This window comes from Mustela nigripes, chromosome 1 (assembly GCF_022355385.1).
Source record: "Mustela nigripes isolate SB6536 chromosome 1, MUSNIG.SB6536, whole genome shotgun sequence".
Taxonomy (NCBI): Eukaryota; Metazoa; Chordata; class Mammalia; order Carnivora; family Mustelidae; genus Mustela; species Mustela nigripes.
In genome coordinates this window covers 244,220,710-244,243,930 of record NC_081557.1, presented here as the reverse complement: position 1 = coordinate 244,243,930, position 23,221 = coordinate 244,220,710, and the positions used below count along the sequence as shown (strand labels likewise).

General features: G+C 45.6%; 1 long non-coding RNA gene and 1 other non-coding gene across 2 annotated transcripts in view; both read right to left on the bottom strand.

The window, feature by feature from the left end:
* Positions 1-2,634: 2,634 nt before the first annotated feature.
* The window catches only part of LOC132006146 (uncharacterized), a 33,704-nt gene continuing 13,117 nt past the window's right edge, over positions 2,635-23,221 (bottom strand). The window contains exons 2-6 of the long non-coding RNA XR_009400998.1: positions 15,956-16,044; positions 13,544-13,695; positions 4,824-5,130; positions 4,410-4,542; positions 2,635-3,440 (exon numbers count right to left, since the gene is read on the bottom strand). This is a non-coding gene — a long non-coding RNA (uncharacterized LOC132006146). The remainder of the gene's footprint in view (positions 3,441-4,409; positions 4,543-4,823; positions 5,131-13,543; positions 13,696-15,955; positions 16,045-23,221) is intronic.
* Positions 3,831-3,952, bottom strand: LOC132009550 (small nucleolar RNA SNORA26). The gene has a single exon (XR_009402013.1). It is a non-coding gene; the product is annotated as a small nucleolar RNA SNORA26 (small nucleolar RNA).

Here is a 23,221-nt window from a genome sequence, read left to right as displayed (position 1 = left end):
GTTGTCTGGTACAGTAGCTTCTAGCCACAGGAGACCACTGAGCATTTGAAGCATGGCCGATGCAACCAAGGAGCTGAATTTTTTCATTTTAATGTTTTAAAATAGTTTATTTATTTGACACAGAGAAATCACAGGTAGGCAGAGACAAGCAGAGAGGAGGAAGCAGGCTCCCTGCTGAGCAGAGAGCCCCATGTGGGGGCTCCATCCCAGGACCCTGAGATCATGACCTGAGCGGAAGGCAGAGGCTTTACCCACTGAGCCACCCAGGCGCCCCTATTCAGTTTTGATTTAAACTTAAATAGCCCCATGTGACGTGTGACTTGGGCATATTGGGCAGCACAGTTCTAATATTTATAGTTCTAAATTCTGAACTCTGAGGCCCATTAGGAAAAAAAAGTAGTGTCCTTTTTTTTTCCCCCTGTATCTGGCTTAAGACTGCTTCCATCTTCCAGCTGCTATTGTTTAGTCTAATGGACTTAAAACTTTTTAGCACCCAAACTTTTTCTACTGGGGGGCACCTGGGTGGCTCAGTTGCCTTCCGCTCAGGTCATGATCCCAGCATCCTGGGATCCAGTCCCACATCGGGCTCCTTTCTCAGTGGGGGAGTCTGCTTCTCCCCTCTGCCTGCCACTCCCCCTGCTTGTGCTAGCTCTCTGACAAATACAGAAGATCTTTAAAAAAAAAAAAAAAGGCAACAAAAAACTGGAAAACCAAAGTGTAAACTGAGGTTTGGTAGTGGGAGAGGAAGGGGGTGGGTTGGGGGAGGACCAGTGGCCAACCCAGGGTCTCCACCTGTTCACCCAGCCCGGGGTGACTCTTCTAGGGGCAGTGGCAGCGGTTGGTGACACCAGTGGTCATTCTGGGCAAGCGTGTTTGCTATTCACACCATGCGACAGTGGCTGGAAAACAGTGTTCCCTTGGCCCCTTATCCCTGAACCACTGTTGATGTCATGTTTTACCAGAACTTGGGGCTGCTTTAGGACTCAACATTCTTCTTTCCCTTTTCCCACTTAGCACTTGAAGTCACCTCATACAGGCCTTTTGTTCTCCCAACCACCGGGCACCCCCCGCACCGCCATCCTCCACCTTGCTGACTAGTTCCTACACTGAGCAAGGAAGCCTCACGGGTCTTTACAGGGGAGGACTCCATCAGCCGATCAGTTCCACCAGTAGTCATGGACTTTTGTCTGCTTTATTCACTGATGTGGTCACAAAACCTACAGCCAGTACTTGGCCCATGATACATGCTCTAGTATAGAAATCAAAGCCAGCATTTTGGTATAGAAATAGTAAACACCAGCACTGTCATTTTATTACAAGGACCATAGAATATTATAGAAATGATCCTATAGTTCTACCAATTAATGACATTTACTGAGCACTTACTACTCACCAGGTAGTTACTATGTATAGACTCAATTACTGTGTAGGACTGAAGTCAGAGCCCTGTGCTGGTGCCTCTGAAAAGACTAGTTTTATTAGTTATACTATTCAGGTTTTTTGTTGTTTTAAAAAGACCCCCAAAAATCCAAGTCTGCATTTGGTGGAACATAAGCCAAAACTAATTGAGTTTAAACTATGAGGATTAGCAAGAGACTGAACCTATGTTTAGTGTTGTGCCCCTTCTAGTGTTCTTACTGGCTCTAAGCCACTCACTTGAGTGCTGTATATAATTCAACCATTATTGATATTAGGCTTAATTATGATACTGCTCCTTGTAGCATACTCGTGATGGGTTTAGGGTTCAAATATACCAGAATCATAATGGCAGGAGCTTGATTAGCCCCTGAGAACATGATAGAAATCTAGATTGGGGGGCACCTGGGTGGCTCTGTGGGTTAAGCCTCTTCCATCTGCTCAGGTCATCTTAGGGTCCTGGGATCCCCCACAATGGGCTCTCTGCTCAGTGGAGAGCCTGCTTCCCCCACTCTCTCTGTTAAATAAATAAAATCTTGAAAAAAAAAAAAGAAAGAAACCAAGATGGACTTCAGTAAAGTAGGGGCAGGGCAGTCAGGTAACCATCGACTAGATTTTTAAGTATGACAAGGCTGTTATAGGATGCTAGAGATTTCTAGAACAAGAGCACTAATAGGGGGGGGGGGGAGGGGAGAGATGATAGTGACCACAGAGAAGTTGGTTAAGAACAGGAAAGAGTATGGGTGGTGCTAGGGAACATTTCTGGGTAAACATTACAGCATTCAGAGACCCAGGAGGCCAGAAGGTTATGAAATACCATCTTAGCCTGCATACAAGCGGTCATTTCTCTGCAATTTCACTTTGCTTCCCCCCAAAACCTTTACACACTTCTCTCTTGGGGCCTTTTTGTTTTCACTCTGCCCAAAACATTCTTCACCCAAATACATACAGAACCACAGCATCTCCAGATCCCAGTCCCCGTCCTCCTTGGCCAGGCCTGAGCTCATGTCCTTTACTTAGAGCGCACATACATGCAGTTCCTCTCTCCCTTTCCTACTTTCCTCCCCTCTAGCAATTGCCTTCTCACGTAGTTGTTCAATGGATGACCTGAAAAATAACCCCGAGGCTGGATTTCAGTGTCATATGCAAGTGTAAATGAAGTTTAGAAGGAAAGGCTGGCACAGTGTTATGAAATAAGCATTGAGAGGGACTCCAAGGTGAATATTCAATATCTTTATTGAAAACTTCTGGAAAATGAGGTATTTGCAGACATTCAGGGCTGGTCATGGCAAACAACACATACTAGGCTCTGTTCATCTTGCTACACTATCTCATTTCTTCCCACAGGAAAACTTCCCCATCACCTTCAAGATTTCCAGATTCTAACCATCTAGCACCACTTTATCCTTTAAATCCCCTCACAGCTCCTTATGCTCATTCACCAAAAACCCCGAACATGCAGACAGATGCCCCCTTTCTGCCAAATTCTGGGTAACTCCCATAGGTTTGATGTAATTAAATACTAAGAAGACCTTATATTCTTAACAGCTCTAACTGTGGTCTCCCCTGACCAAACCAGCCTCAGCTATTTCAGTATTACTATGGTACCACTAGAACGTTAAATGCCGAGAGAGAAGTGACTTTCCAGGAGGTCACATGGCGAGAAAGTTATATTAGGACCCTTGTTCAGGGTTACACATGTGGTGGGATCTTGAGTCAGTACCTAACCTGTCTGTTGCTTCATCTGTAAAATGAGAACAGTTCTGACCTCACACAGTTGTCAGAACTAAAGGACAAGATGTAAATAAAAAAACACCTGCTATGCTGCCCGATCACTACCAGCACTGTCCTGTTGCTAACAGCTGCGAAGGCCATGCTGGACGCATGGCTGATCCAAGTGAGGAGCAATATTTGACCTCATTAGAGGCGTGTGTGTACCATAAACTGCAGAATTGGTATAAGTCAGTAAATATACCAGCATTGGAATATCCCAGCTTCCACCGCTTGTGCCTGTGGTTTTCAACCTATAAAGAAGAAAAAATTCCAAATGACCTTTCAAACCGAAAACACCTTGTGTAGACTTTTTTCCCCACCTTCAAAGATAAGCATCTCTGGAAGTATCCTCAAACTACGGTTGGGTTTAAATTCATCACTGTGCTAGGAACTGAATAAAAATATCATGAAGGAGCTCTTGGGTAGCTCGGTAGATTAAGCATCTGGCTTGGGCTCAGGTCATGATCCCCCCGGGCCTGGGATGGAGCCCTGGGTTGGGCTCCCTGCTCAGCAAGGCGTCGTCTGCCAAGCCCCCACCATGCTGCTGACCTGTGCTCTCCACTGCGTGCACGTGCCCAAAGATTAATAAAATCTTAAAATCACCAAGGTGCTTGAACCAAAAGAAAATGCCCCTCTGGTTCAGCTGTGACTCCAGACAGGATCCAAAGAGGAGGTCTACGATCTCTTCCCTGGGTTTTATGGAGACTTACTTTACCCTTCTGTGTTAGCCTCTTAAGGCACTGCGTCAGCCTTAAAAGGGCACAAGAAAGGGCCAGTGGGTTTTCTACAGGGTTCTCTAGGATCCCTGCACTCCTCTCCTCTATCCCCTGGATCTCAGCGCTTGATTTTTTTTAAAAGATTTTATTTATTTATTTGACAGTCAGAGAGACATCACAAGTAGGCAGAGAGAAGGGGTGAAGCAGGCTCTCTGCTGAGCAGAGAACCCGACGTGGGACTCGATCCCAGGACCCTGAGATCATGACCCGGGCTGAAGGCAGAGGCTTAACCCACTGAGCCACCCAGACCCTCAGCGCTTTCTTGGAGTCCGAAAACCCACCGGAAGCAGCTGCTGTGCTGGGGGAGCCCGGGAACGCGCATTCCCCAATCTGAAGGGCCAGACAATCTGGGGTCCACTGAACCCAACACGTGGGTGCCCCGTCGCCACCGGCCACGTGCTCCGGGCCTGGGTCCTGGCATTTCTCTCCAGGACGCGGACCTACCTGCGCGTAGAGCTCAGCCCACTCAGCCCTGCACACGTCGGTGACAAACTCTCCGGTCCCCGGGTCGGGCCGGGCTCCCGCAGGCGCAGGCGGGCCGGCCCCGAACCCGCTACGAGGTAGCCGCGGCGGCGCCCTGGGGGAGCAAAGCGCGAGGTTGTTAGGGCGGCGGCCTCGGGCGCGGGGAAGCCTGCGGGAGGCTCCGCGCGGCGCCTGTGCCTCGCGCGGCCCCGGGACGGACTGGGCCGCCCGTCCCCCGGGCCTCGGAGGAGACTGCTCTACCCCTCCGTTCTGGCCGCCGGGAGCAGCGGAGCTCGGGGCGGGCAAAGCTCGAGGGGACGCGGGGCGAGCGTAGCCCCAGCCGGGCCCGCAGGCCGGGCGCCCTCCCCGCCGCACCCGCGCGCACTCACGACTCACCTTCGCGGGACGCGGGCGGCGCAAAGACCCGCACGGTCTCGCGGGCTGCAGGACTACCGCGCGGCGAGCAGGAGGCGGAGCGGCGGGCAGCCTATCCCGGGAAGCCGGCCGGGGGCGGGGCGGGGCGGGCCCGGCTATTGGCGCTCGCGGTCCTCGGCCCGCCCAGGTCCTTCGGGCTCTTCCGCGGCTGGAGGACGAGCTAGGCCTGCGCGCGGAGCATCCTTCTTGGAATCCGGAGTCCTGGCGCCTCCCCTTGGCCCTCGTGGTTCTGGTTCTCGCGGGCGGGGTGCCTTCCTCGGGGTCCCTCCTGGGGGAGGGAGCGGGTTCACGGTCATTGTAGGGCTGGGCCAGGACCCAGAGAGTCCCTTTCCCACGACTAGACCTGCCTGGCGTGTGTTCCGAGTCCGTCCTGATGAACCGTAAGCTCCAAGAGAAGCCGGACCGAGTCTCTATGACCACGTTCACCCAGGGCCCCTCCTAAATCCGAGAGGACCATTATGCATTCATCAGCCGAGCTCAGTATGTCCACCATAAACGGCAGGGGTTTGGGGAACACCATAAACCCTCCCTAGGTGACAGTCTCAAACTTGACAAACAAGGGGAATAAAATCGGAGTACATGCGAAAATAAGAGAACTCCGATTACAGTCCTAAGAATTTGCCATTTGTTAACAGATTTAGCCTTAAAAGTATGTTTTCTCAGGCCCACGTTTTAAATGGGGAAACACACGCAGAGTAGCTTTCCGAGGTGACAGAGTAGCTAGCAAGTGGTGGATCTGGGATTTCAACCCCAAAAGTCTTATTAAAAAGTAGAGCCCCTCAAAACACTACCACACTGCCTCTCCCCAGGTGTGTGGAGCCGGATGGGAAACCAACAGCATTTCCATTTGACTCTCTGATCAGGAAAGGCCTTCTCTGTGTGGCTGGGGGTCAGGAGGCCCAAAGAGCAGGAAAGCACTTGACCTTTTCAGGACCCAAAAGTATAAATGGAATTTAAGGATGTGGGAGCAGAGTGGCCTGAGATGAGGGTGCACGGGGGCCAGACAATGCTGGAGGCCCTGGTAGAGTGTGTCTTTTATGCAAAGAACAATGAAAATCTATTCAGGCAGTTTTTAGGAGGGAAAATGATAGGATCCGAGGTAGGGTGTGGTTTGGGAGTCATTAAGATGCCTTTGCTGAGGAGAAGAAATGAAATAAATTTTTTTTTTTTTTAAGATTTTATTTATTGGGTGCCTGGGTGGCTCAGTTGGTCGGGCAACTGCTTTCGGCTCAGATCATGATCCTGGACTTTCAGGATCGAGTCCCCCAGTCGGGCTCCCAGCTCCTTGGGGAGTCTGCTTCTCCCTCTGACCTTCTCCTCTCTCATGCTCTCTCTCACTCATTCTCTCTCAAATAAATAAAATCTTAAAAAAAATTAAAGATTTTATTTATTTATTTGACACACAGAGATCGACAGCAAGAGGGAACACAAGCAGGGAGAGCTGGAGAGGGAGAAGCAGGCTTCCCACTGAGCAGGGAGTCCGATGCAGGGCTTGATCCCAGGACCCTAGAATAAATTTTATTAATAAGTCCCAGCAGCCAGCCACCCCCTACTTTGTGGATATTCGTAAGATGAATGTAAAATGAGTTAGTGGCAGAGGGCATATCACGTTGCTGTCCCTTTAACTTATCTCAGAGTCTTCTAATCATGTCTCTAGTTTTGCATCTGTTCTAGTTACAGTCCCTCTGGGTAGCAGAAAGGTATTACCTTTCCTTCAGTTATGGCAATGAATGTGGACAAGTTAACTGCCTGGGAAGACTTGTCTGCAAAGAGATGAATGTAGGAATTCAGGAGTGAACCCGCGGGCGTGGGAGTGGTTGTGCAGAATGTCTTCCTCCTGAGCCAGGTGATAAACACTGGATGAGGCCATGGAAGAATGACAGTTAAGGCTTCACTTGAACTTGGGAGAAATCCGCCTCTGTCTGAGGACTTCACACCTCTGAGCAAACAACTGTAGTTCATTTGAAATGGTAAAAACCATTGTTTGGGGTAGAGGAAAAATGTCTTCTCAACTATTAAAAAAAGCCAATTCAAATTAATACAGACATGAAATTAACTCATTGTATAACTGGTTTTGGAGTTAAATTCAGGGTCCTCTATGTTTGTTGTGAAAAATGCTTCTAATTCAGGTTGAAGAAAATAGAATCATTTCTTTATGATTATTTGACCTGATTATTTGAGAGAAATCTCTCCAGCCTGAGAGAATTTAGCTCGACTAAGAGGACCAGGGAGCCAGGTAGAAAAGCACAGGAAACCTGATGGGTGGGTACTGCCTTCATGCTTCCCAGAACTCCCACCTCTGTAAACCGGTACCTCTACCTTCCACACCATTAAATAAATCCCAGCCTCTGGGCTCCAGCCTCCATTCCGTCCAGCTTCCCTCCACCTCACAAGCTACCTGTTATTTGGGGGTATTTTTCCCTCCCTGTCTTGTTTCTCACTTCTCTCTGGCTCTTAGTTTCTCCATATATACACACTCTGTCACTTTCAACCTGAATAAACATTCCCTCCATCAAATATGCCCCAGTCCCCAGATGTCACACTCTCCTCCCCTTCCTAACAGACCTTCAGAAAGACCACGCTGACGTAGGCCTCCATTGCCTCAACCTTATTCAGCCCCTAGGTCAGGTCAGGATAGTCTGACTGTCTTCTTCCCCAAACCCCTGAAACTGCTCTCCAAGGCCACCAGCGACCTGGCAGTGAGACCTCCTAGCCTCTCCCTGGCATCGGACATAACTGACCGCTCCCTCCTTGATTCCTCCTTCCCTCTGGTTTCTGAGTCTCCACTCATCCCTGCTTTTCCTCCTACACCGGTGGCTCCTCCTTCTTCCTCTTTGGTCCTCCCTTTTCAGGTGTGGGTTCGGGGTACGTTCTTTCTCGGCTCTCTTCTCTTTTTACTCTGTTCACTCTTGCTGACCAACTTCCCAGGAGTGACAATAATAGAAGCCATTTCCGGAATATCAGTCACTTAACACATGCCGGCTCTAATTCATAAGACAATCCCTAATTCATTGGAAATCCCTAAATGGCTCCTCACTGCCACCAGGACCAAGACCAATTCCCTGTCTGTCTTTCTGCCTCCCCCGACCACACACACGTGTTATGATTCCAGCCATGCGGAACTATTTGGAACTCCCCGGATGCTCTGGCCAGCACTGTTCCATACAACTCTCTGTGATAATGGAAATGTTCTATAATGGCCCTGACCAATATGGCGGCCACAGGTAGCTAGCTAGTCAGTATGTGACATGAGGAACTGATTTTTAGTTTTTATTTACCTTTAATTTAAATTTAAATAGTAACAAGTGACTGGTAGATACCCTATTGCATTAGCACAGCAATTTAGATCAAAGTGTGAGCCAACAGCATAGACCTCACTGAAAGCTTGTTAGAAATAATGAATCTTGGGTCCCACCTCTGATCTGCTGATTCATAACCTGCTTTTCAACCAACGTCACTTGTATGAACACTGAAGTTTCAAGAAGCACTGCACTAAGAGCATTTTTTTTTTTGAAAACAAAAAAATAGCTTTCCTTATAATTGAGTATTTCATCCTGAAAGGGGCTTCTCCCTTTCCTCATTGACTGTCTTTCCCCTTTTCTTTTCTTTTCTTTATTTTCTTTCTTTGTTTCTTTTAAGATTTTATTTATTTATTTATTTGTCAGAGAGAGAGGGAGAAAGGGAGAACACAAGCAGGCAGAGGCAGAGAGAGAAGCTTTTTGCTGAGCAGAGAGCCCGATGCAGGATTTGATCCCAGGACTCTGGGATCATGACCTGAGCCGAAGGCAGCAACTTAACCAACTGAGCCATCCAGGCGCCCCCAATTTTTTTATTTCTTTTCAGCATAACAGTATTCATTGTTTTTGCACCACACCCAGTGCTCCATGCAATCCGTGCCCTCTCTAATACCCACCACCTGGTTCCCCCAACCTCCCACCCCCGCCCCTTCAAAACCCTCAGGTTGTTTTTCAGAGTCCATAGTCTCTCATGGTTCACCTCCCCTTCCAATTTCCCTCAACTCCCTTCTCCTCTCCATCTCCATATGTCCTCCATGCTATTTGTTATGCTCCACAAATAAGTGAAACCATATGATAATTGACTCTCTCTGCTTGACTTATTTCACTCAGCATAATCCCCTCCAGTCCCGTCCAGGCTGCTACAAAAGTTGGGTATTCATACTTTCTGATGGAGGCATAATACTCCATAGTGTATATGGACCACATCTTCCTTATCCATTCGTCCGTTGAAGGGCATCTTGGTTCTTTCCACAGTTTGGCGACCGTGGCCATTGCTGCTATCAACATTGGGGTACAGATGGCCCTTCTTTTCACTACATCTGTATCTTTGGGGTAAATGCCAGTATGCACTAAGAGTTCTTGCTTCCTTGTCTTTGCATGTGCTGATTTCTTTGTCTGGACTGCCTATCACCTCTCCTTTGTTCCTTAACTCCTATCTATTCCTCAAGACTTAGCATCTACAAGCACAACATATCCTTAGTATGATTATCTGGAGCACAGAGGGTGGTGGGGAGGGGTGAGGAGGAGAGAGAAAATGTCTATGATAAAGCCACACGTATCTTGTAATCCCAAGTATCTAATATCTATATACTGTATCTATATCCATATGCACACATACTATAGTCTGTATGTCCTCATGCAAAGAACGTTACTGTTAATGGTGGTTCTCTCAAGGTGGTGGGACTTCGTGTATTAATTTCCTTCAAATATTTCAGAATTATTCAAATTCTTTACAATGAGCCTGTACCATTTATAAACAGAAAATAAAATAATCATCACTTTCATTACAGAAAATAAAAGCAGCTTAGTTTAGCCTTCTGTAAACACTTGTATGAACATGATATCAGAACAAAGTAGAGTTGACCTTTGAACAACGTGGGGGTTGGAGGCACTGAACCCAGAATAGTCAAAAATCCACAGATAACTTTCGACTACCCCAAAACATAACTACTAATAGCCTCTTATTGACTGGAAACCTTACCCATAACCTTAACAGTCCATTAACACACATTTTATATGTTATGTGTTTAATATACTGTATTCTTTAAATTAAGCTGGAGAAAAAAATGCTATTAAGAAAATTGTAAGGAAGAGGGGCACCTGGGTGGCTCAGTGGGTTAAAGCCTCTGCCTTTGGCTCAGATCATACCAGGGTCCTGGGATCTAGCCCTGCATTGGGCTCTCTGCTCAGCAGGGAGCCTGCTTCCTGCTTCCTCCTCTCTCTCTCTCTGCCTACTTGTGATCTCTGCCTGTCAAATAAATAAATAAAATCTTAAAAAAAAAAAAAAGAAATTGTAAGGAGGAGAAAATAGATTCACAGTACTGTACTATATTTATTAAAAAAAAAAAAAATCCACATATAAGCAGACCTGGGTGGTTCAAACCCGTGTTGGTCAAGGGACAACTGGATAGCAGTTGTCCCTTGCTCATACCTCCCACAGTTAGGGATTGCTCTAACCTTCCACAGTTAGGGACACTCACTGACTTAAGGGCCAGGAACAGCCTGGGCACCAGCCACCCCTCACTGAAATCAAACGAAGAAAACATCAGGATCTCCCTTGTGATGCCTTTGGTGCTCTCATGTCTACCCTGTGTCTCAACAGACATAATCCTGCAACAGTGATGACAGTCTGCCCTCCATCCCCTGTCTGGGTACAGGGGCTGCAGACTGAAAGGGGCGTTAGGTGTACTAAGAGGGTCACCTGGACTCATCAGAGGGAACTGCAGAGACATTCGGACGCCTTGGATGGCATCTTAGTTGGCCCTAAGCATCAGGGATTTGCTCTATTAAGAACTGATGATTTTGTATATTGGCTGTTGGATTCCATTCTTTTCTAAGTTGTGGCGATTTTTTTCCTTCACCGAAGCAAGCGTGACAGTTACCTATAGAGAGGCTTTTTTAAATTCGTGGCAAAATGTGTTCTGCTGAACTGGGGAATGCAATTTCTGCAAAGACTTAATGGGCTCAGCTCTGGAAACCCATGGGCTCCTTATAGAGTAGGGCCACAAAGAGCCACCTGCGCAAACAGAGGGGGCAGCATAGCCTGGGGCCAAAACATTCCGTGCAACAATTCATCTGCAAAAGCAGGGAGTGGTGTGAAATTTGATTAAACAGCAAGGTGAAGAAGGTGGTTTTTGGAGAGAGAGCTACCTCTTCAGGGTAGGATGTAATGTGTTCTTCTTTTTTTTTTTTTAATATTTTATTTATTTATTTGACACAGAGAGAGAGAGAGATCATAAGTAGGCAGAGCAGCAGGCAGAGAGAGGGGGGGGGGGGGGGGAGGCAGGCTCCCTGCAGAACAGAGAGCCCGACGTGGGGCTCGATCCCAGGACCCCGAGACCATGACCTGAGCCAAAGGCAGTGGCTTAACCCACTGAGCCATCCAGGCACCCCAGGATGTAATGTGTTCTGAAGACAGATCAGAACATTTATACTCTTTCTTTTAGAGCAAAGGTGGCTCATCTCAGCAAATGAAGGTGTTTTTGTTATTTTTAAATTTTTTAATAAGTAATAAATAAATAAATATTTACTTATTTATTTGAGAGAGAGAGAAAACAAGCAGGGGGAAGGGGAGAAGAAGAGGGAGAAGCAGACTCCCTGCTGAGCAGGGAGCCGGACATGGAGTTTGATCCCAGGATCCCGAGATCAGGACCTGAACTGAAGGCAGAGGCTTAACCCACTGAACCACCCAGGTGCCCCAGCAAATGACAGAGTTTTAAATCAATCTTTTTAACATGTACAGTCCTATCTATAAGTCTATACCCACCTGTCAATCTCCCTGCTGTCAGCACTGGTGTGGCCATGTAGTGGGGGCGCCAGAGACATAATAGGACTTGATAGCAGGTGCAGCCAAACTTTGGGAGGCCTGAACTCAGATGATTTAAATGATCATCATCTTTGTCATCGTCGTCTTCTTCCTCTTTTCCTTTTTTTTTGAAATTCTCAAATCGATTTTTTTTAAAGATTTATTTATCCGTTTTAGGAGGGGGAGGGGCAGAGGGAGAGGGAAAAAGAGAACCTCAAGCAGAGTCCACCCCCAGCGCAGAACCCAACGTGGGGCTCGATCTCATGACCCTGAGATCAGGACCTGAACCGAAACCAAGAGTTGGATGCTTAACCAACTGAGCCACCCAGGTGCCCCTGAAACTCAAATTCTTAAACGATCTCTTGTGTATTTCCTTTGGTTTCCTCATTCATCTTTAGAGGGAAATAGTGTAGACCAAGAGTGGAGAATCTACCCTCTGAAGTCAGACCACGTGGGTTCAGACCTTGTTCTGCCACTTACTAGGTCCATATATGTGGGCGATCTCCTCAACCTCTCCGAGCTTTGGTTCCCTCAGGTACAAAATGCCATCATAGTAATGCCTATGTTAAGAGTCCTCACCTGCATGAGGGTGATCTGTGTCTGGTGCAGAGTTTTCTTCTTAAGAAAAAGAATGCAAGAACATCTTACTTTTATGCATCGGACAAAAATACACAACCATGCGAACATACCGTAGAACCCCTACTGGGCCTGGAACCTAAACTGGGCTCCAGTAAATGCGTTATAAATCCGCCGTGAGGCTGGGATGCTTGGGGGAAAGGTACGCCCTGTTCTCCTTCAGTAACATCCCCAGCACAGCATAGCTAAGGAGAAAATCCCGTGTTTGTACCACTGAGCCTTCTTGCTGACTCATCAGAATAATGGCCAGCTTGCACTGCATGCCTATGATTGTGGGCCAGGTGCTGTTCTACGTTTCTGTATTGCCTCCTTGAAGCCTCATATGAAAGCTGAGAAATATGTGATGTTATGATCCCTTTTTATACATGTAGAAACTGAGACCCGGGACAGGTGATAACTTGCCCCAGAAGATGCACCAGCTGTGTACTGAAGCCCAGGAAGAGGCAGAAGCTGGTTTCCAGTGTTTGAGTTCCTGCCACGGTGCCCTTTCTGTCCAACTCTAGGACTAGAGGAAGGCGGGGAGGGGTCCTGAGTCACCATGCTGAGACCCAACACATGACTAGGAAGAGCTTGGTAAGAGTGGGTGGTACTGTAAGTGACTGGTTGGTCACTAGAAGACGGACCCATTTACCAGAACTGGGCAGAGGGTCCCAGCCAAGTTTGGAGGGCAGGTGTGGAGAAGCTTGGTTTTGAGCCCCAGGAATCTCCCCTATGTAAAAGGAGATTGGGTTTAGAGATGCAGAAATGATAGGTCAACCTACAGAAAGCTTCCCTGAGAGCCAAAACCTCAAACATAAAAACGGTCGATTGCCAGGGGCAGCTGGGAGGCTCAGTCGGTTAGGCATCTGACTCTTGATTTTGGCTCAGATCATGATCTCAGGGTCATAAGATCAAGCCCTGCTTTGGACTTCGTGTTCAGTGGGGAGTCCGCTTGTGATTCTCTTCCTCTCCTTCTGCCCCTCCCCCTGCTCATGCTCTCTCTCTAAATTAAATAAATAAAATCTTAAAAAAAAAAAAAAGATCCATTGCCTGCCCTCTCCCAACAGCCACCAAGCCCTCTGGATAAAAAGGGTGAACAGGCAACAATCTGACACTGCTTTTCTCCACCCTGTTTGGGATGGGACACATTTCACATGGGCTTGTTTTTTCCCACTTGCACACAAACACATTAATCTCAGACCATCTCGGAGGCCTCGTGTTGCTCCCCCCCACACACAACGTACTGGAAAACAATGATCCCTCAATGATGCACCGAAGCTCTCCGAGTCTTGCCCTCTTTCTTCTCCTCACGTTTTGCAGCAAACCCAGCTCGCTGACAGGTGGTAAATGTCCAGAACGGAGCCAGACACCCACGCGCAGAAGAAGGAAGCAGTACCTGTGAAAAGGGAAACTCTTAACCAAGTACTTAAAAGCAACCCGTAATGTATCTGTAATACTTTTTATATTTGTTTTTGTATTTGCTTATTTATGATTTGTTTATTTATTGTTTATGCCCCCATTTTAGTCCAAAGAGGAATTAACTGTCATCTATAAGAATGCATTGCAATGAGTTTTAAGAAAACAGTGAGGAAATTGAAACATGGGGGCTAGTACACAAAATATTGTCCAGGAGGCTCTATACACTTGCTGGACGAAGGCCAAAAGTCCTCCCCTGAGCTGCCTGGCAGTTGACGCAAAAATCAGAAAATAGAAGCCAACCAGATGCTCAAGAGAAGCACACATATTCCTGAAAGAAATTCCTCCATGGATCTTCATAGAGAGGGCACTGCAACCAACCTCCTGGAAAGAATCAGTATCAATATCCTGAAAAGAATCCCTCAAACGTTTACGTGGCCAAGATTTTTGATGTCCAGGTAGAATGTTTCCCAGTCAACGTTTTTGTCAAGTCCTAATTATCCTGTGGCAAGAGGGTTCTCGGTCAGGCGAGGTGACACTGGAGAAGAATGTGGGGTTCTGACTTTGAAGCAGATAGGTCACCCTTCCAGGTCATACTGAAATCGGTGTCTAAAGACAGATGGCAGGATCCCGTAAGAGAGATGGGATAATTTGGATGAATTCCCTGGTCAAAGATTCAGCATGAAGTTATATGTATATAAAGTATTATATAACATATATATAACACTAAGTTATATATGTGTGTGTGTGTATATACAGTCACAGATCTTTAAGGCAAGTAAATATCTCTAGTAAGATTATAAAAGTAAAATTCAGTTCTGAAACAATAGATTCCCATAGGAAGTGCTACACAATAAAATGCGGAGCCCAGGATATTAGACACAAATATATTTTGATGTGAAATTAATTTCTTGCTTGATGTATCAGCTATATATTTAATTAACAATAATTTCATCCTCTTAGAACTTCAAAAGGCTTTTGAGGACAGACTTTCAATAGGGTTTTTCTTTTATAAAATGACCAAAGAACTTTGAGTCCACGGCCTTTCTGTTTTGTCCATTTCATTTCTCTGAATTCAAGGAAGTATTCAAAATTCTCCCTCTGGCCTTTTCCTGCTGAAAAGCTCAAAACTAAAGACCTACCTCTAATATTTGCCCTTCAATTTCATCCTAACCCTTGGAGTATTTAAGCATACAAACTGAACTGAAATTTTTGAAATCAAAACAAATGAAGATAATTTGGAGTTCCTTTATTCTAAACTTTTATCATGAAAATATCCAACTATGCACAAAGATAAAATTCAACATACCCCTGTGTATTTATTTTTCAGCCCACAACTATCAACCAAAACCACCCATTTTGCAGAATATTTTGTCAAATCATTTTAAAGAAAACCCAAGATATCATGTTATTTCACCCCTAAGTATCTCAGTATTCATCTCTAAAGAAACAGTATAATCATACCTAATAGGTTTCAGTATGATTGCTAAGAAAAGGAACAATATTTCCAATCCATATTCAAATTATCTCATTGTCTAAAATTTTCTGTTGGATCAAGATCCAAACAAGGTCTACTCACTGTATTTGGTTATATTTCCCATTTCTTTTAAGCCTCTTTTAGTCAAGAAAAAAAATGTCTTCCCCCCCAACACCTTTGTCAAATGACTAAACACAAACAATTGAGTAACAAGATTGATGTCCCCCATTCAAGGGAAAAACGCCTACAGACTGGAGGAGTACAATGCCTGTCAAACAGTGGGTGTTTGTTGGGTGTTTGTTAAGTGTATGTTGGGGTAAGGTTTCTTTGAGAGGTGCTTCCTACATGTACAGGTTGACCCAGGTTTTGATTCATGATGAGGGCTTAGGCCACTGGGGAGGCCTCCATTCTGTTGAGTCCTGATATGGGAATTAACTTTATCAACTTCAACTTTTCTGTTAATAGTGTTGGACATACAATTCAGAGGCCATAAAATTCACCCTTTTAAGGTATATAGTTCAGTGGGTTTTAGTATAATCATAGACTTGGGCAGTCATCCCCCGTTACCTAATTCCAGAACATTTTCATCATTCCAAAATGAAATTGATCTGCTAGCAGTCACTCCCCCACCCTCCCTCCCCACGTCTTCTGGCAACCTCTAATCTACTTCCTGTCTCTGCGGATTTGCCTATTTAGGGCATTTCACGTAAATGGAATCACACAACATGTGGTCTTTGGTGTCTGGCTTTTTTTTTTTACTTACCATAATGTTTCCAAGGCCCAACAGACAAGAGCAGTGCTATGCAGTGCTGGACTCCGGCTTCATTCCTTCTGATGTCTGAATAATATGGCCTTGAAGGGATAAAGCAGATTTTGTGATTTATCAGTTGATGGGTATGATGTTGACTCTTTGAAGAAACCAGGCCCAGCTGTCTTGCAGTGTTCCACGTGCTGGCCGACTGCTTCCTCCTGCTGCTGGTTCAATTGTTGCCCTCTCCTGTTTTTCTCAGAGACTTGAGAGAAACCCCCATGCTTGATAACTTGGCCATCAAATGCTGTGGAAGAACCACTCTGGCCCTCTTCCTTAAGGTATAGAAATCTAGGCCCTATCAGCAGAGAGACTAGACTTAGCAGGCTTGAGAGGGGACCCAGGAATCTGTATTTATTTATTTTTTTTAACACACCAGGTGATTCTGCTGAGGGTATTACCAGAACCCATTCTGAGAAACTCTGCTGGGTGTCCTTCAAACTTGACTTCAGTGGCACTTGACATTTACAGGAAAGCCATAAAAACAATGATCGGCCATTGGCTAAGATGTTTTAAAAAATAAAGTTGGAAATATCCCAGAATTACTCAAAACAGCCTAGGTTAATATCCTAACTGATGTCTGGTGGGTTGGAGATAGGCATTTGAAGGAATCCTGGCCAAGAGAGTTGTGTTGTGGGTGTTAATTAGCTACCTCGAGTGAGGGAAGCTGCCAAATTTAGCTTTAAAGGCAGCGAGAGCCGAATTAAAGGACTGCACAGATCTTTCCAGTATTGAGCTCAGAATTTACAAGGGTGCCCAAATCATTAATTAGAGCACTTTTTGATTCAGGAAATTTTAATTCCTAATATGAAGCCATTTTTTTTCGGTGACGAAGAGGAGGGTACATTGTAGATCTCTAAGAGAGCGCTCCCTGTGCTTTAGAAATATGCTACAACAAAGTACAACCATTTTTGCTACAATACTTTTCATTATTTCGTGTATTTTGCACTACCAAAAACTCCTGAGTGGGAAGAGTTGTTTTCCCTTAATTTAATGATGAGTTTTCTTTCACTTAATACATGAGTGATGCTTTTAAGGGTCTTTTAATGGTTCTCAAGCAGCTAAAGCAGCAAATGGAGTTCCATTTACACTGTGCGTCTCATTAAGCTATTATAGCAGGGAGTAATGTGGGTGAGGAAAATGCACCACTGCTTTCTTTTGGGCCATGAGTGGGAAAAAATGGATTTCTGGAGATGAAAACTAAGTTTTGATTTTCAAATGCCCTTCTCGGCGTGTTTATAGGGGAGTTATCACTCTAAAGGAATATTAATTCCCAAGTAATAATAACCTCAGCTTCTTGACTTCTTAGCCTAAAGAGTGGGTGCCTATAGTAAAAGGTATTTTTAAATTATTTAATTATTTATTTATAAGATTTTATTTATTTATCTGAGAGAGAGAGAGAGCAGGAGAAGGGGAAGGGTCAGAGGGAGAAGCAGACTCCCTGCTGAGCAGGGATCCTGATGCGGGACTGGATCCTGGAACTCCAGAATCATGAAGGATGTCGCCTAACCAACCGAACCACCCAGTTGCCCCAAAAGGTATTTTTTAAAAAACTTTTTATTGTGGAAAATTTCAAGCTACCTTTGACTTAAGCCAAAATCAAGAGTCGGTCGCTTAACCAACTGATCCACCCAGGAGCCCTACGGTTAGCTTTTTCCATTTGGAACCCAAACAGGATCTATTTGGTTATGTCCTTAAATCTCTTCTATTCTAGAACAATCCTCTTCCTCACCTGACCACTGCTTTGTTCTAGAAACTGGGTCATTTGTCCTGGAAAATGACCTATGTTCTGGATTTGCCTTCTTGCTTCCCTTTGGTGTCATTTAACTTGGTTCTTTATTTTCTGTAAAAGGGCTTGATGAGATCTGAGTTGAATGTTAGGGGCAAGAAAACTTCCTTCTTCCTAGTGTATCACATTATGAGGCACCTAGTGGCACAGTTGTGCCGTTCTTCTAGGCTTCCTTGGTGGGTCTGGGTGGTGTCCCTGGGATTCTTCTTACACAGTTGGCCATCATCCTTTACTGAATGTCTTCAGCTTTCACTTCTGTTCATTCCTTATATTCTTTATCCCATTAGTAGCTATAAAATAGTAATTAGAAGTTCTTCAGAAATAATTTCTTCTATGTTTATTAGCTAGACTTCTGTAAACAACAACTTTCCCTTGGGGTGCCTGGGTGGCTCAGTCAGTTAAGCATCTGCCTTCAGCTCAGGTCATGATCTCAGGGTCCTGGGATCGAGCCCCACGTGGGGCTCCCTGCTCAGTGGGGTGTCTTCTTCTGTCCTTCCTTCTTCTTCTGCGGGCTGCGCTCCCTGCTCTCTCTGTCAAATAAATAAATAAAATCTTTAAAAACAAAAAAACACACACCTAGTTCCTTCAAGAAGGACCCAGCTGATAAGAATAATGTTATACGCTGTCGGCCTCCCTGCTGTGCTAGTCCATGGTTGCGACAATCTAGGTTCTTTTTGTTTTTGTTTTTTTAAAAGATTTTATTTATTTATTTGACAGAGATCACAAGTAGGCAGAGGCAGGCAGAGAGAGAGGGGGAAGCAGGCTCCCTGCTGAGCAGAGAGCCCGATGTGGGGCTCTATCCCAGGACCCTGAGATCATGACCTGAGCTGAAGGCAGAGGCTTAACTCACTGAGCCACCCAGGTGCCCCCACAATCTAGGTTTTGATGACTCCTTGTTATTAGAATTCTGGGAAACTTTTATGGCCCTAAATCCCATCTGGTGTGGTTCAACATGGCACTGAACTAATTTCTCCTGTGGATTCCCATGGCCAGTGCTGCTCATATCCACAGCTTCAGATCCCACACAGCTGCTGTGCCTGGGCCCCAGAGACTCCTACCTCGGGATCTCTGTCATCTACTCAGGTAACATGGTTCCTTCCTCCATCAGGACATGGCGCACCATTCGTATTTTAAGTCTCAGTCAGCGCTGTTCTCCTATGTTCTATTTTTGAATCGCTCATCTCCTCTAGGGAACTCATTCTCAGTATCTTATTAAAGTCCCCTAATGCCTGACATTTTAAGCCAAACATTTGTTTAGTTGGTTTTCCATAAAAATGATGATCCATTTTTATAATTTCATTGCCCTTTATTTATGGAGTTTTAAATAGCACTGTCAAATGCAGGGACACACAGGAGGAAGAAATACAGATGTTTGAAAGGAGACACAAAGTTGCCTATTTGTTGAATCTTTTTTGCACATTAGAGAATGTCAAAGCCCCTCACTCTGCATTTTTCTTCCCACATACTTTGGAAGAAAGAATGGGGATCAGGGTCCTAGGGCATAACACAAATCCTGGATCTCTCTGGATGAAGGAAGTTCCCAGTGTGTACCGTGAAGTTCTGTGTCCTACCAGTATACTGCCAACGAAGGGCGTGGCAGGGGCCATGATTGCACAATCCTGCAGGGAACCAGATTCTTCTAACTGTTGCCCATGTCTGGAATTGCTGCTTCCAGGCAGAAACCTGGACTTGAGGCCATTTGATTACCGCAGCAGTCATAAACTCCAGTGCTGAGGTTGGGGGTGGGGGGCAGGGTGGCAGGAAAGTAGCATAAAGGAGTGACGAGGCCGGGATAGGAGACTGGTGAGTAAGGGACACAGGGCTCTACCGAAGCCGGTTACTCCGTTCAGTCTCGTCTGGCTGAGGCCAGGAATGTGGACCCTGAACAGCAAGAGCTTTTGGCATTTCAAAGAGAAGCCAACAAACTGAATGCACACGTGAACTCTCTAGATTTCAAATGTTGGCATTAGTTCGAATGCATGTGAAACTAAAAATGTCTGTGGGCCACCATTTTGGGGCTTTTGATTTAGGGGATACTGTACTGTAAATTAATACCACAATGAAATAGACGAGAACTGGTATTTCCCACATCATCATCACATCAAGATGAGTACAAGTTAGAGCCTAAAGCCAGTTTGCTGATGCCATTAGCAGAGACTCAAATCATAAACCTTACAGGGATAGGTTAGCTCTATTCTGGTCACTGGCCAGAGGCTAGAAGTTTGCAGCTGTGTGCTATTTGTCATCTAGAAGCTCTGGATGGATGCATTCAGATCAGTGCAGAGCCATAACTCAAAAGTTCACGCTCTATTGATTATGGGTCAGTGGTGACATCTTCCTGCAAGGAAGCGATTCCATTAGGGAGCTAGCCCCCCCTTCTCGAATCCTCATAGGAAAACAGAGCTGAGTGTTGATGTGGATTGCTTCATGAAAACTCTAAGGCTTGATGTGCAGGACGAGAAGGTAGTGGGAATTTAGACAGACTGCTTTTGTCTTTCTCAAGAGTGATAGCCAATAACATATTCTGCTGGGATTAGATTTCAGTGTCAAGTTGTCTTCTAATTAGTCGGAGGGAGAAAGCATGGTGATATAATTACAGCCTTTGGACTGTTCAAAAGAAACAATGGGTCCAAAATGGAGTCCCTTATGTTAAGCCCCACAAAGACTTAATACCTTAATACCTACTGTAGTTTTGACCTCTCCTATGAGTGGAATTTTAAACTCGGTCTGGAATTTCCTGATCAGCACTAGTAAGGTAATCTGCTTAAGACTCCCCTGTTCTTCCCTCTAAGGGAAGGTCACCTTCCCTGAAACCCCTGAAATTGTCCTTTTTTTTTTTTTTTTTTTTTTGGTAAATAACTCTCTTGTCCTGCCCCAGTTGTGCATAATACCCAAGCACTCCATTTTCCACAGTCACTTGGAACATTCTGTGGGATGTTGCCCCGTTTGTGAAACATTGAATAAATCCAATTGGATGTTTTAATTTACTCCATTGAATTTTGATCTCTCTCTCTCTTTTTTTTAAGATTTTTATTTATTTATTTGACAAAGAGAGATCACAAGTAGGCAGAGAGGTAGGCAGAGAGAGAGGGGGAAAGCAGGCTCCCCACTGAGCAGAGAGCCTGATGTGGGGCTAGATCCCAGGACCCTGTGATAATGACCTGAGCCAAAGGCAGAGGCTTAACCCACTGAGCCACCCAGGACCCCCTGAATTTTGTTAACAGATTTGGTGGCAGTGGTGAATTGAAGAGAACTTCTGGTGTGGTGCCCACGAACCCTTCGTGTTCTCATCCTATTCCCAAGGGCTGTTGGTAACTTCTCAGCTCTGAGTGCCTTTCTCTTTGCTTTGAGCTCCTGGTCTGACATTCCACAGTTCCCTGTTTTATCCAAAAATCCAGCCCTTGGTTCTACCCCCAGATCCCACACGGAGACCTGCTGGTAGCAGCTGTCTGGAAACAGTCTGCACTTCTTTAAGGTCTGCTGGTTCCCATCTTTCTCCAGTCCCCAGATTCCACACAGTGCTGGTGGTTATTACTGACCAGAGTTGTACTGGGTCCAGGGCCACACTGGATCCAATTTGGGCGAGATGGGGTCCAGTGGAAGGCCTCAGGGGAATATTAAATGAGGGCTAGCTGCTAATAGGAATCTCAGAAGTCAACAAAGCTAGTGAGCACAGATAGCATTTAAAGGAGGTAAGAGCATGCGCCAGCCCAAGAAGATTCCCATGATAGGCCCCCTTTGGTATTAGCTGGGCTCCAGGAAATCCAAAGGCCTAGCTAAATTAAGAAATGGAATCCTTTATATCCGAAGCGTTGAGTGCACCGCCTTCCAGCACACCTGCTAATTTTATGTTTAAGAAGTATAGTCTGGGGGCACCTGGGTGGCTCAGTCGGTTAAGCATCTGCCTTCCACTGGGGTCATGATCCCAGAGTCCTGGGACTGAGTCACTCATCGGGCTCCATGCTCAGCGGGGAGTCTGCTTCTCCCTCTCTCTGCCTGCTACTCCCCCTGCTTTGTTCTTTCTCTCTGTCAAATAAATAAATAAAATCTTTTTGTAAAAAACCTTAAAGTAACAAGAAGTACCTTAAACAAAAAAATAATGAGACTGATGTGACCTCTACTGCTCCCCCGCCATTCCGTCCTTTTTTAGAGTACTCACATTTTTACTAATGGTCCGTCTGAACTGCCCTTCCATTCTGAAGAAACCATGAGACAGATTCCTTTTAAAAGAAAACTTTGAGGCCACAGGTGAACCTCCTCAGGTACCCTGCACACCTTGGCCAAAGATGGAACTAAGGGCCATAGTTAAAGAATGCCGTATGCCTAGGAAGGAACCCTAAATTGTTAGACGAATTTAGAGTCATCATCAGGGGCTGTGACCCTGGGCTACCCGTTCTCTATCAGCTTGCACAGATGTTGGTGTGATCTGAGGGAGCAAGACGGCAAAACCCTAGGATGATGTTCAAACCCTTGGCCTTCAGCAGCTCAGGGACCAGCAAAAGCTCACAAAATGGCCGCCACACTTTTATAAGCCGCCGGTAGGCTCGCCCCTGCCCATCCTGTTTGATCTGTTATGTAAACTTGCAAACAACAACAACAACAAAAATAACTCTCTGGCAGACTTTAAAGCTTGCGTGTAGACCATTTTCTATGGCATTTGGGGTTCCAAGCAATAAATAAGGCCACCCAGCCTGCTCTGGCTGCCCTCTTGGTACATGGCTTATCTCCCGAGATTAGTGGTTCAATAAAAAGGCAGAAAACAGGATAAGAGGCCTCTAGTCTGACTGAACTCGTGACCATAGCAGAGCATTTTGAGAGGACCCTGGAGCAAGATTGCAAACAAAAATCTGCCAAGCTATTAGCTTTACAGCTCCAAGGGCAGACACCCAAAGCAACAGCTGGGCCTCCAACCCTGCACCTTCCTAGGGGTCGTTATCAAAACACTGGTCCAAAGATCAAGGTCACAGCTGTCATCGATTGGGGCATTGGAAAAGAGATTGTCCTCAAAGGTCCTAGGCAAATTCTTTTCTTTTCTTTTTTTAATTTTTTAAAAAAGATTTTGTTCATTTATTTGAGAGAAAGGAGAACAGAGAGAGAGAAGCAGACTCCGCATTGAGCAGAGAGCCTGACGCAGGACTCGATCCCAGGACCCCAAGATCATGACCTGAGCTGAAGGCAGACACTCGACCGACTGAGTCACCCAGGGGCCCAGGCAAATTCTTCTTAAATGCCCCCATATTTCCCTGCAAAGGAGAGCCCCTCACACAGTTCAAGGGACTCTGAAGGCTTCTCTGCTAAACCATTACCAGAAACTCTCTTAAATAGCCAAGCAGAAAACTGAAGTCAAAATTAATGGGAAACCTTGGCAAATTTTAAGAGATACCGGAGTTACACTTTCTACCCTGAACTCCACGCTCAAGCTGACAAATCGC